At 42.9% G+C, this 13,622-nt stretch overlaps 1 protein-coding gene across 1 annotated transcript in view; it reads right to left on the bottom strand.

Moving 5' to 3' along the window:
* The window catches only part of nrxn3b (neurexin 3b), a 240,364-nt gene that overhangs the window by 80,340 nt on the left and 146,402 nt on the right, over positions 1-13,622 (bottom strand). The window lies entirely within an intron of this gene.

Consider the following 13,622-nt stretch of genomic DNA (forward strand, 5'->3'; position numbering starts at 1 on the left):
CCTCTGCCTGGATCAAGCTTGGCCCTCAGCCAGAGAATCTGTGAAAACTGTTTGCGGATTTTCTTTTTTATCATTATGTGAAACTGGCAAGAAAGACCAATGCTATTTGTTTTCAGGGTGGGATTCAGTTCCAACTTTTGAATATTCCCTGAGGTGAGTCTGAATTAAAGCGCTGATTCCCTGAGCCGCTTAGCCGTCTCGTCCGCATTTAGCCAAAGATAATCGAGAGATCTGAGGCATTAGACCTGCAGCGGATAGTCTAGTAGGTGAATCAATATGGGAGAAAACCGGTTCCTGTGGCCTAAGGAGAGCGGAAAGCGTGTGGCCCACCTCAGAGGGCAACGCTGGATTGCTTATGAAGTCTCGGAGTTCGGGCATCGATGTATTAATTCATTTTTTGCTGCCTCCATCAACTCTCGGCTTCCCTTTCTTCCGCATCACCTCCCGCCCCTCGCCATTTCTCTTTTCCATTCACTTCCTCTGCAAGTCACCTGAACATCTGTTTGGCCGTGTGATGGGTGCCCAGCTGTCTCGCTGTTTCCCCAATGAAGCGGCCAACAATCTGCTCTGTGGTCTATAATACCCCGGGGACTCCAAGAACATATGGATGAGAGGGACTAAAAAAGAGGGAGAGACTCTAGTGACCAGATGAGCATCTCTATTTGCCTTCAGGCACATAAACAGGTCTGTATTTTACACAGCTCAGGTGCCAGCACTGCAAACCACCAGCGAAGGTCGTCCGTGCGCCGAGCTTCGAACAAACCGCCTCATTTCTTATAGCTAATAATCATAAATGGATGGTTTTAACGCAGATATTTTTATTTTTCCTGAACAGAAGTGATAAAATCATTCAGCTTCTGTCAGAGACATTACTGCAGGTGAAACTACTGAGCATATTTCACCCATTGCAGTGCATCAGAAAACAGCCCCTGATGCTACGAGAGGCGGCAGACAGCAGCCTGCAGCCAGGTTGCACCCGATCTGGCTGCACTGTCTCATTGCCTCAAAGTTTCTTCTTGCCAAAAGAGTTCAGGCAGACTAGGGATCAGTTTCCCCGGCAAACGAGCAAACTTCGCCTATCTCATCTAGCACACACTCGGGTTTTTTTGGAGGGGATGACGATGATGAGCAGCAAAGATACAAGCACCCCGGGGAGCCAATTATCACATTGAGGAGATTTGCTTAGTGTTTCAAGAAGACAATGTTCAGCATGAAGTACACACAGGCTGCCACACGCACAACGGGCTGACGCACACACACACAGAGCAGGCGGGCTGATGGAGACATAAATGCACATCGTGATGCAGTCTAAAAGTGTGCAAACACGTGCGCATTCGCACAAACACTCGGAACATGATGCCTTCTCACATTTTCAGTCACACAAGTGGGTGATTATCTGCACAAGTACAGAGAAGAGAAAGAACCCGAGATCGCCGAGATGTAGCACATTTCCCTAACAACCTGCCGGGGCCCAGACTGCACCAGCTGCATTTCCACACACACAGAGGAAGTCCACTGCATATCAACAGCCTATGCATGCAAGAGTATTGAGAATGGCATCATTTCTGAGGCTCATCTGAAAGATTAAGGAGGGGGAAAAATGTTACACAGCTGAAAAGAGAGAATGCACATGTCAGGCTACATTTCCAAGGTCAAGACATTGATTTGAATAATTTCACTGAAGCTAGAGCTGCTGGGACTTCCCATTTAAGTGTGGATGTACTGAGCACCAATATAAATTTCAGCAGCTTTGCAAAGAGAGAAACTAATTAGAGGGCAGAGGGGTAAGCGATGGCATGTTATAACATTTCTAGCATATTTTCACACTCATGCTCTCAGTTATCTTACCTAAAACGACCTCGGGCATTTACCTGAAACTGTTAATGAACAATAGTCTTCAAGGTTTTTTCTTTTTTGGGTCGCTGTTTTTGGGAAAGTTGTCTGGGCAGCACAAAAGCTGGTTTTTGCCCCCCCCCCCCACCCCACACACACACAAAAAAAAAAATCTGAGTGCAATAAAAATGTTCATTTCTTATATTCACTTATATTCACAAGCATTTTAAGACCGATCAAAACACCAAAGTGAGGGTCAGGTGCACCGATTTTTGCCTTGATTTTCTTGGTAACAATGCAACAAAGATTTTGACACAGCATCTAGGATTCTAATTCACTCGGCTGCATAAAAGAGGCGATAAGCAGGCTAATTTGTTCTCTGCTTCTTGGAAATGTCTGAAAGTCCTCCTCACTTCAGCGCGCTCCAACTATTCCAATGTCCCTTTCCTTTCTCCCTTGTAATTACCACAGACTATTTCTTCTGATGTTGTGCTCATTCTTGGCATTCTCTAAGAGATGAGCCATCACTTTTGGCCACAACTTTTTCCCCCCCTCCATCAGTGCTTACAAGGTTGGAGGATTAATAAGCAATAAATAGCAGAAATGATGTGTAAAATACACACATGGGCTTTCACAGCCACGAAGCCTGGTGAAATGCTAACTGTAGGGGAAACATCATCAAAGGAATCAAATCTACAAACAGTACCGACTGTAGAGAGCGTTATTTTAGTCTATCAGAGGGGACTTTCATCTCCAGCTTTGAATAATGCAATCTTGTTATGGCCACTGGGTACTGGAGGGAGGCCATCTGAAATCTAATTGTAACACACTGGTGCTACATTGACTTGGAGATAAGAAGATCTCTGAAACAAGAAAAATGACCAATGCTGAATTTTTCAAACGATTTCTCTTTAAAGAAAACAAGCAAAAACACCCCCAAAACCTATGGAGGTAGTATAGCTGTGAAAATAACGGCCACATACTAATGCGCTGCTCCCTAGAGTTGTGATTCATTGCATCTGCAGCATGGCTCCGTTTAGAGACAAACTGTAGATGAGAGACTAGGTCAAAGCCTTGGCCTCTATTTCACAGAGGTCCCCTGAGGCGTGGAAGAGCAGACAGAAGGTCAGGACACCTGTCTGCAGGACAGAGCTATGTTCTGTCCTTCAGCCCCCACATGACATTACAAAACTAAAGGAATGAAGGGAAAAAAGGGAGGAGGACACAGGATTTTCACACAGAGCCAGAAATCACTGCAGGTCACTGCTTTCAATGCACCTGACCAGTGTGGGGAAAAATGAGGGTGGCGGAAATATGCTGGAATGCTCAATCCCCTGTTTCAAACTCAACTTAATAGTCATTAAAAAAAAAACAAAAAAACAGTCTAATTACATTACTGGAATTTTGCCCTGGCTCTCCTCGGAGTCGATCTTCTATATGCACGTATGAACTGCAGCGGCCGGCAATGAAATGTGGAAAGGAGCAAAAGGAGCGGAGCAGCTGCCGTGGTGCATGTTGGTTATAACTGGGTAATTGGTTGTATTCAGACTTCACACCATGCTGTGATAAAACCCTCTGTTTAGAGGCAGCAGACCTACAGTAAAAGCCAAGGTGAGGTGCTAGTCGAGCTTTTTTCTCTCTCAGATTAAGTTGGATGGAGTACTGGGAGTGTGTGTGTGTGTGCTGCATGCACGTGTGTTAGACACCACTAAGAAGAAGGTGGCACTACCAGCTACCCACAAGGCACACACAACTGCAGCGGGTAAATGCTCTAAACTCCAACTCTTTGTGTAAGCGCGCACGCTCAGAGTCATTTGCATAGATCAGTGTGAGTCTTAAAGCATGCACACACACGCGCACATCTGCAAGTGCACACGTTTTCTCTCCTTTCTCCTTGCTGTGTGTGTGTGTGTTGTTTATGTGCTTTTATGTTTTTCCCCTTGTTATCTCTTGGGCTTTCTGCAGCACTGGCACCCCAGGGGATGGAGAAAGAAGACAAACACGGTTTGATGTGGTCGAATTTTCTGCCATCGGAGAACGAAGAAAAGAAAGCGGAGCTCTAAAAAAAAAAAAAAAAAAAAAACATCCTGGAAGTGAGATGCAAAATGTAATTGCCTCCTCAATCATGTTCAAAAGAACTCTATCATTACAATACTTTCCCCTGCTGTGCTTCATACATTGGGAATTATTAGGCTTGCTGTCCTTCACACAGTGACAATAAAGACTCATTGGCAGAGGAATCAAATTGTGAGATACTGAGCTGTGTAATCACTGGGATTTATCTCCATTTTACAACCTCTTATCATTTCATAATTCATATTTCCAACTGTTGCCTCTCCCCTCTGGGATAGAGTGAGAGGAGGACTAATGATTGAACGCTCTCCCTCTCCCCGCCGCTCCTCAATCAGCTGCCAGAAGTAAGCTTAGAGGAAATAGCTAAAATGCTACACAGCGATACCTGTGTGTGTGTGTGTGTGTGTGTGTGTGTGTGTGTGTGTGTTGTTGTGCTCTAAAGTACTTCTGTGGCGCCTGGTGTGTATGTGTGTTTGTTTGCGTGTGTCTCTGCTGTCATCACACATGGTGGCCATGTGTCCCATCTCTCAAGAGCAATGCCGAACAAAAAAAATGCAGAACATGATGGATGAAGGGCGGTGTGTCGTGAAGAATGGCTACGTAAAGGAAACAGGCAGCCTGGAATGATTTACACTGTCTGTTTCCCCGTTATAATAAGCTGTAGCATTACCGCACTATATGGATTCACGCGCCAAAAACCAGGGGTAATGGAAGCAGGGGAAAAGCTAAAACTAGACACAGAATGGACTGAGCATATACAGTGAAAAGTGGTTTTACCCGCGCAGCCAGAGCTGTATTATGATGCATGTGCAAACAGCAAGCTGTAAAAACCCACAAAGAGTTGGGATTATGACAAACAAAAGATGTAAGGTTTCCACCATATTTTGCTTATAGCAATATCGCTCTTTAAAACTCTAATAATTCAGACTAATTAAAGTTTATGTGTGCTGCGTGTTCTAGGGTCTGCTATGGATAGGGAGGACGGCGTTTGTGTGTATTCTTAAAGAAACGTACATAAATGTCCAAAAAGCTGGCTGAAAAAATATGAAGCACCAATGCAAACGGCGATAATGGCTTACAGAGTTATTTCCCAGTGTACACAGTACATACAGAGCATTGTACAGCTTGCTCTGCATTGTATAACATTTTGTCAGAGTCATATTCTAACTTTATGAGCCAGGCTAAACTGACAAATGCAGCGAAGTGAGGCCAAGGTTTAGGCAGCTTCTGCTTGGGCTGCGAAGTTGCACCAGTAGCCAAGATGATGAAGTCTGAGCCGCTGGGCAGCAGCTCCACAGTCAAAAACTACAGTGCTAGTATTTGTACTACACTTGCCCAAAAAACGCCAAGGGAAACTGAGGCCTTTGTGCTGCGGTGGGATTTGGCGCTAGTGCCAGTTATGTTGGAGGTGGCTGTTGGTGCCAGCTCTGATGGAGTGCAGCTGTGGGAGAGGAAGCTGCAACATCAGGAGGGTAAACAGGAACATATTGTACTCTGTGTAGTGTCTGTGGAAGTGTGGCCAAAATGTTTTTCATTTCTCTGTTATTTTGCTGATTCGTGTGTCAACTTATAATAAGTTATTTACTGTGTTAAATTAAAAAAAAAAAAAAGCTGGCCTCTTTTTCACCGTTTTTTTTCCAGGCATCACATCTTCACACCTGAGGGGCGACCAGTGAAGAATTTGCTTGAAGAATATTTATCAGTTATCTAATTTGTTGTCAAGTAGAGCCCGACTGATACAGGACTTTTAGGACCGATACCAGGTGCAGTAAATCTGATATTTTTTTCTTTCTAACGAAACACATAAAATTTCTGTAACTTCCGTTATGTGTTGCAATTTATGTGACCTCACTAAGATATTATATAAACGCAGTTTGAAATGCATCTTGCTTTACTGTCACAACAAGTGGCAGATAACTCATTTAAGCTCATTTTGTTGTCGTTATGGTAACGTCCAAAAGTCATGATGCCAACGGGGAAGCTGTAGAGTGCCCTCTGGTGGACACACCATGCAACAGTCAACACTAATAACACAGCTGAAGGGTGTTTCTCCGTCTCTTTCAAATGTTTATTGATCCGCCACTTTAAAGGCTTATAAATGAACATATGATATGAATGATACGATATGGGTACCATTTTATCAGATACTTATTATTTCAGATATATTGGTTTTGCAGATAAATCACTCAAGCTCAATTTCAATTTAGAAGTTTAGGACCAATGGTTTCAGTGTTCCTTGTATAACCAACTGTTTACTCTGTTGCTAATTTATGAGAAACACTTTCTCACACTCATGGGACACAGTATAATAACAGAAACCCGTACCTGTAAATACAGGTAAATGTACTTACTGTAATAACATATAATTCAGCTTTAACTTGAACATGTTACCCAGTGTTAGTCTGCAAATCTGATCAGATCCTAATGAACACTATTCACCAACCCTTTTCTACTTTTCTGACATAGTTCCTTTTACTAACACAACTATAACAACAAACCCCGAACGAGTACTTCCAACAACACAACAGGAAGTAAAAGGACTCAATCAAAAAGTTTCCTGTTCTTGTCACCCTTGATTGGACATACTTGACATATTTCCATGACGAACAGCTTGATTTGCCATCTGTATCGTGTGTTTGTGGCAGAAGCGACGAGATGTGGAGATGGTGAACGGGGAGTGAGTGGGGAAAGAGTCACTTTTTGCTGCAGGAGGGAGGGAGGGAGGCAAGACACGGAGAAGAGAGGAAAAACACAGATGGAGAGAGAGAGAGTCAAGCGGTGTCGATGGGAGCCCGAGATGATCCGAGCCCCTCCACCCCCAGTCTCTCTGAGCAACAGGAAAAGGCTTTGTAACACTGGCTCCTTACTCACAGGCATGTCAAAGCATCCTCAGATCGCTATAGAAGAACGGGAAGATCGACTCGCTGACACCCATTAACAAAGCAGTCATGTATCCTCACTTCAGATTCATGCAACACTGCAAAGGTGCAAATGTGAGTACACAGAAGTGAAAATACACACACATACACACAGTCTTGAACAGCAGAAGGTGAGCCATAACAACTCCCCTCTCATTACCGCGAAACTTGGATAGCCAGTCTCACCCTCCTACCCCCCCACCCCCTCTTGCCTCTCCTCCTGCTGCATTACTGACACTCCTCTCTGTTGTAGCAGCAAGCGGACAGAGAGGAAGAGCTTTAAATGATTTTTTTTCTCGCTTCTCTGGAGATGTCAGCTCCTATTCTCTCTGGTTGTAAAAGGAAGGGGAAGCGGGAAGGGGGTCTGAAGAGGATTTCAGAGGCTGGGGGAGCAGGGAGAAAGGGAGGAGGTGGGGTTGCAGCTGAGATCTACACAGCTCTCTAGGCTACAAAGAAGACCTGTCTGCTGACTTTAATGCTGCTCACTGCCACCAGTGGATTTTTTTTTTTTTAGAGAGGGGAGAGCGACGTTGTGGAGAGATGAAAGGAGAGGAGGTACGAGGTAGGAAAGACGCGGAAGGATGCTGGAGACAGACTGACACCGTCAGATGGACGGCAAAGGTGGAGCCAAGTCAGCTTGTAGGAGCTCAAAGTCCCAAAAATATCACTAATAAATAGTCGTGACACTTGCACTCCAAAGCTTTGTAAAACCCAATGCGGTGCTTTTGCATGGTGAATATTAACATTCTGTCGGATCCAGTGTTGACGCTCCTGCCGCTCTCAGAAAATTAGGACATGAGTGTCTCCTTCCTATCATTCATAATGCATAACACGCAATGTGTGTGAGGCATATCACTTCAGAGACAGGCCACACCGAACCCTGGCGCAGATTAGGTGAAGAAGACCTCCTGAAGAATAAGGGAATCCAAGATGGCTCCGAGTGGAAGCATCGTTTATAATTGAATCTTCCCCAGAGGGCAGTGCAGCCTGTCTGTCTTAGCCAAGGCTTCACAGAGAGAGCCCGTAGCTCCACTCTCCCTCACTCTCTGCAAAAGCCTGTGTCTGTCTCTCTCTCCCCTTTTCTCTGCAATAACTGAAAGGCCCTGATACACAAATACAACACTGCAACTTTATCCACTGATCTTATCCTAAGGCCTTTATGACTCAAACCCCAGTTGGACACATTTACTCGTTTCTGAACTTTTTGAAAACTTTTGGTCCAAGGAGTGGCTAAAGTTGAGACTTTACACTTTTGTGTGTTGCCCTTTAGTGTAAAAAGAAAAACTAATTTGGATAATCAAGTCAAGTCATCTTTATTTATATAGCACATTTAAAAGACATCAAGTGTCGGCCAAAGTGCTGAACGGAGGGATAATATAATAAACAGAATTAAAATAATTAAAATGAAAACATTATAGAAACATTGTAAGACATCCATATGTGTTTGTAAAAAGTATATGTGTACATACACTGTATATGACAGACACGTGTAGCTACTGTGGCGTCATACACCAATCTGCAAATTCCTGTTTTGAAGCCTCGAGTTTGGCGCTTTGGCACTAAAAACATCATCATTGTCATTTTACTGAGAAACATTTAATTCTCAACTTCTAATTGTGTCATGTGTTGAAAACCAGGAACTGAGACCAGAAACAAACTGGAGCAGCACTAATCGGAGAGAACTAATCTGAATTTCAGGAGTGGGACCATACCTCATACACTCGCCTCCTGTTTCTGTCTATATATGTCCTCGGCCTCCTTCTTTTTTTCCCCAGTTCATTAATTCATCCACCTCTCATTTGTACATGAGAGTATGCATGGGCTCAGGAGCTGCCACCAGCCCTCAGAGTCCTTCTCAGAACCACAGTCCCAATTCATGCTTACTCCACCTGCCATTATCCATTAAAATGCTGTCAAATGTGAGTGAGGCTGTGGTCCCAGCTAGTGGCATGAGGTATCAAACTAAGCAAGAAGTGTAGTCATTTTCTTCACATATACTTCTCTGCACCTAGAGTCCTTTTGGAAACCAGCTAAGGTGCCCCCCTAACCCCCACTGGCCATTAGAATGAATTCACACTGTGCATTGGCTTCAGTCATTTAATCAGGGCTAAAATTAAAACAAAGTTAATTAAAAGACAGAATAACAAGAGACAAACTGGAACTCAAAAGAAAAGATAGTGTTTCATAAAATACCCATTCAAAATATGCTGTGATCTGACATTTCATGATGAACTTATTTTGAAATGGCACTGATATGATTCATTTGGGGAAGAGGAGGGCTGAAGTAGAGAGACGCGCTTTAAGGACTCATGGTCTCAAAAGCTTGCCTCCTAACTACAGATTTCCTTTATAGTTATTTAATAAAACGAAGGAGACCTTTGCAGTTAATTATCAGGATGAGTTGTATAACCTATTTTGCGCCTCGTGCACAAACTAATGGCCACACAATTATTGATGCTTTTAAAAGTATTATTTAAGAAAATAATAAATGGATTTGCACAAGCTCCATGGAAATGGAGGGAAGTGTCCCAAATGTTTTATTAGAACTCTAGGATACAGCGCATTTTGGTTAGTGACACTTAAACACTTAGAAGCTTGTTTACAAGACAAACTGTGTCATTAAATGCTACCATTTTATCCAAGCCATAATGTTAATTTATACTGAAGAACATTGCATTAGATGGTTCTGTTATTAAGCTTCTTTGCGGTCCATCTTCTTCTGGTGAACAGATAGGATGATAAAGGGCCCTCTGCTGAGACATGTTGGCTGAATAAAGAGCAGACCCTTCCAGTGACTCAGACAGTTCTGCAGAGTTATTTTTCACATGATGTCAACAAACCACGGCAGCAAATGGATTTTGCTAGTTCTGTTTGCTTGCCTCAGACTAGTTGTGTACAGAATGTAATAAGTCAGGATGGATTGACTATCTGTCCAACTGGCTGCCACATTTGCTACACCAAGCAAGCAGTTTCAGCATTTGTTTGATGGTAGGGTAGCTACTCTTAATGGTGACATATCATGCTCATTTCTAGCCCTGTTTTTCTTGCCACTAGGGCTCCATGGGAATAAGCTGTATTTGCATCATGCATTATATTGGCCGTCTATGACTATTTCTGTTCTTGTCTCTTTAAGGCTCCCTGATGAGTGCAACCACTTGGTCATCAACGGCCAACCGAAGCCCTTTCCAGACATCTCTGCTGCTCCCAAGGCTACAAAAAAAACTTCTAACTCTGTCTCTAAGTCCAATGTTTGTTGGTTGACTCTGACAGTTACTCTGGAGTAACTGGAGAAATACCATTATGAAGTTGGCTCTCAGACTCTTCGTGGGCATGGACAAACATTCAAACCAATTTGGCATCATTAAGTAAATAAGTAAGCCTATTTGGAAGTTTTCAGAGTTTTTAAGTGTCATTTCAAGTCCATTCATCCATTTTCTTCCACTTATTCAATGTAGGGTCATGGTAGGGGACTGAAGATTATCCAAGGTACCATGGGGTAAGTGGCAGGGTACACCCTGGACAGGTCATCAGTTTGTCACAGGCTAACACAGAGAGACAAACAACCATAATCCCACCTATGGGCAAATTAGAATCACCAGTTAACCTAACATCACTAACTGCATGTCTTTTGACTGTGGGAGTATAGAGAGAACATGCAAACCACACAGGAAGGCCCCAGAGTCGAACCCAGGACACTTCTTGCTGGGAGGCAACAGTACTAACCACTGCTCCACTGTGCCAATTCACAAAAAGCACCATGCTATTTGTTAGCAATGCATGATGTCAGGTAGTTCTAATGTCAGTTCAGTTTGGAAGCAGAAGGGGTTTGACTCACTTGATGGCTGTGCTTTTTTCATTAGGTTTTGGAACTTTGACTATGCATACATCACAGCCAAAGTTCAAAAATAGTATAAAAATTGACATAAAATCACACTCACACACACACGCACACACAAATCATGAAAAAGTAAGCTACGGAAGTGTTTCACATCTTTCTCGCTTTTGGGTGCAACAGAAAGTCTGAAAGTGTGAGAGGTGATAATTAAGGTGGCACCCTGTGTACAGTCTTCCCTCATGTACAGTAATTGCAGCTTTAAATGGAAGGTTACAGGTACAAGCAAATGTTGCAAAGTGAAGAAATGAGCAGCTTTAATTTTTCATGCCAGCCTCATTAAATCGTCCGTTGTTCTGACATGCCGGCTGCGTATTTCTATTACAGGTAGGTTCTATTTATAAAACGACCCGAGAATCGCTGTCTCACATGCCTACCTGTCTTTGAAGAATATGGATTAGAGAAATGGACGGACAGATGCTAAAAGGAATCAGTGTCTTGTACAAAGCGGGGCTAATCTTCCCTTTGATATCGACAACATCAAATAGAAAAACACTTGAACCTAAAATGGTATACACGGTGACGGCTCGTCCTCACGGGGGGAAAACAAACAACGCAAGCAAGCTGACAATATGGATGTCTGCTTCTGAGATCAAACTCAAACTGTGGATAAACTTGTCTAATGACCTTTTTTCTCTCGTTCTGTGCCCTCTTTTTTTTTGTGTCTGAATTTGATGATTGCCCGCCTGAAACACAGCCTCATTGTGTTCTCTAAAGATAGACCAGCTGTGCCAGCGGTTGGCATAGCAACCCCACTTCTCAGCCACCGACGTCTGTGACAAACCTGACATTGTTTCCAACCTTGCCTGCTTCAAACACCTTTACATTTCATTGATTAACTCGCAAGCAGCTCCTCCCCACTAATGATGGACAGAAATACTTCAATTGCGCATTGCAATGCGGTTCCCACATCTCTTGCGTCCTCTCCATCACACACAGAGAAAACCACACACATAGAAAATGAAGGCTGGTGTGTGAGACTGAAGAAAAAAAAAATTCAATCAAGTTTGTACTTTTCTGAAGTTTACTCAGCAACCACCCTCTGAGCCAAGGACTTCAATTCCCCAGTAACATTTAAGGCTGCGCTCACCGTGGTCCCGCTGTTCACACTAAACAACTCTCCAATTTAAGCTGAGACCTGCCATCAGTGGCAGCCTTGATGAGGTGATTGGTTTTTACAGGTGGCTCTTATTTCAGTGTGACATGCATTGCAACATTTAAGGTACACAGAGCCCACAGCCTGCCATTCTTTTATGGAAGCAATCAGTACATGGTAATGGTCATTCATCAAAGGGACTCAGAATTCGTCTCTCTGCGGGGTTTCACCTTCGCGAACCCCTCGCTAAGGCTGATGGTAGTCCTCCAGTACCGGTTCATGCAGCGGGAGGTGAGAGATTTCACAGCAAAGTCTCTGATAAGTTGACTTGGAGTGACATTTTGAGCTGAGATTGGCCCTTTGTAACAATAGGTGAGAGTTCAGGTAGCAATCAGTGAGAACTTATGAAAGTTAAAGCTTGCAGAGATGTAGGTAACGTTGGGTAATCACTTCAGTTTACATGAAGAACAGACAGACTAGTGAAAATTTACAAGGAAAAAAACCCTATATAATTAAGTTTCTATGTAGGGCAAGGGCTACCACTGAATGGCTGGATGAGAATACAAATTATGACATAACTTTTGATGTCAGGTTCAAAATCAAACAACTATGGGAGTCCTTGGATTTCGACATAGGTCTGCACTACCATCATCAAAGTGCCAAACAAAGAACAGCTTTTGGACCAGCGCTCCATCGATTCTACACAAAGGATGGTAACAGTCTTTCTGATGTAGCTCAACACCTTGCTGATGCAACTTCACACATTGTTGGACAAAGACAGAAGAAATTATTTATTCCAGTTGAAGGTGAATGTGAAACACTTGGAGACAGGTCTCTCTCCATCTGCTAACATTTGGAACACGACTACTTGTAAGGCCATCCATCCATCCATCCATCCAAATTGCAAATTTTTCTTAATCAAAAATAGATAAAACAGAAGTAGTAAAGATGTATCCAGGGCTGTTGCTGAGGAAGAGTTTCTGACAATTATGAATCATGATAAGTAGAACTAAAGAAAGGGTCATTAATGTTTATCAGTGCTGCTGGTGGAAAGATGGCCACAGTACATCCAGTACTGATTAATTACTCGTTATTAATCTCTGTCTCTCTTCCACAGCATGTCTTTATCCTGTCTTCCTTCTCTCACCCCAACCGGTCGCAGCAGATGGCCCCGCCCCTCCCTGAGCCTGGTTCTGCTGGAGGTTTCTTCCTGTTAAAAGGGAGTTTTTCCTTCCCACTGTCGCCAAAGTGCTTGCTCATAGGGGGTCATATGATTGTTGGGTTTTTCTCTGATGTATTATTGAGGGTCTGCCTTACAATATAAAGCACCTTGAGGCGACTGTTGTTGTCTGTACAAAATAAAATTGAATCGAGTTTGGTTTTACAAGACGGGGCAGATGAGGGAATTGTAGTTAACACAACTGCCTTATAAATATAAATATAGTTCAGCAAATAAGAAGATGGCTAGTGTAGAATGAAGTAAAGGGATATCTGATCCAGAATCAAAACTATTTCAGCTAAAACTGTCAAACAAAAGTGCTGGAAATGCCTCTTTGGTTAATCCAAGCCTTTTTTCAAGTTTTGATATCAACACATAATAGTAACATTTCATAAATTCCTCCATCAAACAAGACGAATTAGCAAAATTTCACTTAATTTACCAGCCATCTGTACATGTCTTAATTCACTTAAGCGCTCATACACATTTTTATTTTTATCTTAGTCTGTGTCTTCATATCAGAACCACACAGATATGCATATGAACACACACACTGAGATAGATAGCACATTGTCTGACTGAGACATTCTT

The sequence above is a fragment of the Oreochromis aureus genome, linkage group 15 (genome assembly GCF_013358895.1).
Source record: "Oreochromis aureus strain Israel breed Guangdong linkage group 15, ZZ_aureus, whole genome shotgun sequence".
Taxonomy (NCBI): Eukaryota; Metazoa; Chordata; class Actinopteri; order Cichliformes; family Cichlidae; genus Oreochromis; species Oreochromis aureus.